The following is a 4,795-nucleotide window of genomic DNA, read 5'->3' as shown; positions in this document are numbered from 1 at the left end:
CATTAGTGTTTAAAGCATAAAATATATTCTTGAAATGGTCTCTAAATTCCGGTGAGTTATACCACGACTGCCAAGAGAACAAACAGGTTTGTCATGGAAAAAGTGAAACCACACTGCTTTTTGGAGGCAAGTATTGTGAAGCTCCACCTGACATATTTTGGGCATTTTGTCAGGAGGGACAAGTCTTTGAAAAAAGACATCATGCTTAGAAGGATGAAGAGATAGAGCAAGAGAGGAAGACCCTGGAGGAGATGGATTGATACAGTAACTGAAGTAATGGGAATAGATGTATCAGAGACAGTAAGATTGGCTAAGAATAGGACAGAGGATTGCTATGAGTCACAAGTGACTCGACAGCACATAGCAACAACAACATACCAAGATGTACAAGGTTTTGTGATGTTATTTTAATTTTTTTTCTATTTCAACTTGAACTTGCATATAAGCAACTGATCGTAGTGTAATCTGGCCCGGGTCTTGTCCTAATGGATCATGTTGAGCTTCTCCCTGCCTCTTTCCACAGATGTCATCAGTCTGATTTCTGTGAATTCCATCTGGCAAAGTTCACGTGTTTATTCACAGTTTATGCCTTTTTATAAAAGGACATTAGCAACTACGAAGTCATTGGTCATACAAAATTTCATCACTCAGTCTGTTGTCTTTGCCAAGGCTATATTTTCTGACCATTAATCCTTCTGTTACCAAATTTTATATCACAATCACTAGTATGAATCAAGTCATCTTGAGTATACCTTTGATCAATTTCTGACTATAAAAGTTGGTAGAAAACTTCAACATCTTTATTGTGATTTTTAGGAGTTGGTGCAAATATCTGAATAAAGTTAGTATTATAAATCCTTTCTTGTGTACATATGGATATTAATCTACTGCTGAAAGACAGAATGGAACTGTAGAATAGCTCTTGAAATGTTCTTTGTGACAATAAATGTTAATACCTTTCCTTTTCAATTTGTCATTACTGGCACAGTAGATCATATGATTGTCTGAGTCAAAATAGCCAATTTGAGTCCACGTTAGTTCACTTATGGCCAGGATATTGATTTGTATGCATTCCATTTCATTTTTTGACAACTTCTACTTTTCCTAGTTTCACACTTTATGCATAAAATTATCTAATTAGTAATGGATGTTTTCAGCTGTTCTTCTCATTTAGCGTTGCTTCACCAATAATTGAAAGTTCATTAGAAAATAAAGAACGTAAGAGCTGTACTCCATTCAGTATCATTAAAATAGATGCTACTTTGAGGGGATAGCTTTTCCTCTGTCATAATTTGAGTCCTTTCCAACTTGAAGACCTCATTTTTCAGCATACTATCAAACAGTGTTCTACAGGTAATTCAGTAGTATCTAGGAAAACCAAGTCACTTTAGTACAGTAAACTGACAGATGAATGGTGGGGTATGAAAATTACAGTGCACAAATCATGCCTCTATTATAATTACAGCATAATGAATATAAAAGTTACTCCAAATATAAAAATTGAACTGTTTAAAAGAGATATATGAATGGGTATTCTTGTCATTACAGAATTCCAGAGTGAAGGCTGCATAGTGGAGTGGACTTAGGGGGAGGGATTGCACAACAATGAAAGAGTTTTCCTTTTTCTTTTCAAGGAGAAGAGTGAATTGGGTAGGTGGAGGTGGGCAGGGAGAAAAGTGCAACAGTGAATGACTGGAAACCCTAAGTCTCTGTAAACTTTCATTTAAATTAATAAAAACTTAATTTAAAAGCATTAAAGTATAAGTACTGTGTTGGAATGATGTGATTATGGATGGATATATTTCCAATTCTCTTGCACATTTTTTTTTTTAGTTTTTAAGAAAAAGTGTGTGTGTGTGTGTGTGTGTGTGTGTGTGTGTGTGTGTGTGTGTAAAAGAGAGAAAGAAACATAATGGGGAGAAAGAAACAGACTAAAATTATACTGTAGTTTAAAATGTAACAAAATTACTATAGCTACAGAGATGCTATGAAAGACAACCTAAAATACTTCATGTTAGAAATTTCCCTAAACTGCAACACTGTGAGAGCTTTGAACTTCCACAATCGCACGCTCACTACCGCAACAGGCAGTCAGGTGGAAAAGCTCTCATTTCTGAATTTTATAAGCTGTGTGCTCCTAGCCTCAGAAACAAATCTGGTGGGGGTGCAGTTAATGCATTAGATTGATATGCAAAAGTGATAAGCTTTTATTAAGAGAACATCTTCTCCAAAGCTCCCAGGGCAGCTCCACTCTAGCCTGCCTGACCCATAGAGTGTGCGTTGGCTCAGCAGCGGTGGGTAGTTTTGAAAAGCAGGAGACTAAGTTGACTTTTGCACATCATCAGAAACAACAATCTCCTCCTCAGACTCTTCCATCTAACTTGCTGCAAGAAAACGATTTTAAGTCAAAGAGTTCCAGGAAGCAGTGGGACAAACATTAACCTCATTATTCCTCCCAAAGCCTCCACTTGAACCACAGGTGCTTCTAAAATTCCACAGCAGAGGCCAAATTGAATTGATTTCTAGTAGTTCTTGAGAACAAATTCACACTGCTAGCTTCCTTTAGCACAGAACCCCAGGTCTTCTTCACAAAAGGTGGTGTCTCCTGGCAGCAGTGAGAGATGAACTGACTTTTATTAACAGTCCTTTATTAGTGAAAACACAACTGGATTATCACAGAGTACACCCTGTAGCCATAATTAAACGGTGCAGTAAGACCAAGCGGTAAACTCTAACACTCCCCAGAAAACAAAAATGTCTAGTTTTCCAGGTGAATGAATAGGGAAAATTATGTGTGATACCAGCCAAATATTAATCATATTAATAAGACAACTTGCAAATTTGTCTCATCTACAATAATCTTCATTCTGTATAACATCCTTGTAAATATTATTATCTCTGTTTTATAGATAGATGAACTGAGAATTAGGCAAAATAGCCAGGTCTATCAGTCTCTTGTCTGCTCATTAGTGTTTAAAGCATAAAATATATTCTTGAAATGGTCTCTAAATTCCGGTGAGTTATACCACAACTGCCAAGAGAACAAACAGGTTTGTCATGGAAAAAGTGAAACCACACTGCTTTTTGGAGGCAAGTATTGTGAAGCTCCACCTGACATATTTTGGGCATTTTGTCAGGAGGGACAAGTCTTTGAAAAAAGACATCATGCTTAGAAGGATGAAGAGATAGAGCAAGAGAGGAAGACCCTGGAGGAGATGGATTGATACAGTAACTGAAGTAATGGGAATAGATGTATCAGAGACAGTAAGATTGGCTAAGAATAGGACAGAGGATTGCTATGAGTCACAAGTGACTCGACAGCACATAGCAACAACAACATACCAAGATGTACAAGGTTTTGTGATGTTATTTTAATTTTTTTTCTATTTCAACTTGAACTTGCATATAAGCAACTGATCGTAGTGTAATCTGGCCCGGGTCTTGTCCTAATGGATCATGTTGAGCTTCTCCCTGCCTCTTTCCACAGATGTCATCAGTCTGATTTCTGTGAATTCCATCTGGCAAAGTTCACGTGTTTATTCACAGTTTATGCCTTTTTATAAAAGGACATTAGCAACTACGAAGTCATTGGTCATACAAAATTTCATCACTCAGTCTGTTGTCTTTGCCAAGGCTATATTTTCTGACCATTAATCCTTCTGTTACCAAATTTTATATCACAATCACTAGTATGAATCAAGTCATCTTGAGTATACCTTTGATCAATTTCTGACTATAAAAGTTGGTAGAAAACTTCAACATCTTTATTGTGATTTTTAGGAGTTGGTGCAAATATCTGAATAAAGTTAGTATTATAAATCCTTTCTTGTGTACATATGGATATTAATCTACTGCTGAAAGACAGAATGGAACTGTAGAATAGCTCTTGAAATGTTCTTTGTGACAATAAATGTTAATACCTTTCCTTTTCAATTTGTCATTACTGGCACAGTAGATCATATGATTGTCTGAGTCAAAATAGCCAATTTGAGTCCACGTTAGTTCACTTATGGCCAGGATATTGATTTGTATGCATTCCATTTCATTTTTTGACAACTTCTACTTTTCCTAGTTTCACACTTTATGCATAAAATTATCTAATTAGTAATGGATGTTTTCAGCTGTTCTTCTCATTTAGCGTTGCTTCACCAATAATTGAAAGTTCATTAGAAAATAAAGAACGTAAGAGCTGTACTCCATTCAGTATCATTAAAATAGATGCTACTTTGAGGGGATAGCTTTTCCTCTGTCATAATTTGAGTCCTTTCCAACTTGAAGACCTCATTTTTCAGCATACTATCAAACAGTGTTCTACAGGTAATTCAGTAGTATCTAGGAAAACCAAGTCACTTTAGTACAGTAAACTGACAGATGAATGGTGGGGTATGAAAATTACAGTGCACAAATCATGCCTCTATTATAATTACAGCATAATGAATATAAAAGTTACTCCAAATATAAAAATTGAACTGTTTAAAAGAGATATATGAATGGGTATTCTTGTCATTACAGAATTCCAGAGTGAAGGCTGCATAGTGGAGTGGACTTAGGGGGAGGGATTGCACAACAATGAAAGAGTTTTCCTTTTTCTTTTCAAGGAGAAGAGTGAATTGGGTAGGTGGAGGTGGGCAGGGAGAAAAGTGCAACAGTGAATGACTGGAAACCCTAAGTCTCTGTAAACTTTCATTTAAATTAATAAAAACTTAATTTAAAAGCATTAAAGTATAAGTACTGTGTTGGAATGATGTGATTATGGATGGATATATTTCCAATTCTCTTGCACATTTTTTTTTTT

Source organism: Elephantulus edwardii, unplaced genomic scaffold, assembly GCF_000299155.1.
Source record: "Elephantulus edwardii isolate Elephantulus edwardi_28Jun2011 unplaced genomic scaffold, EleEdw1.0 scaffold00006, whole genome shotgun sequence".
NCBI classification, from domain to species: Eukaryota; Metazoa; Chordata; class Mammalia; order Macroscelidea; family Macroscelididae; genus Elephantulus; species Elephantulus edwardii.
Note: the sequence above shows the minus strand (reverse complement) of the source record.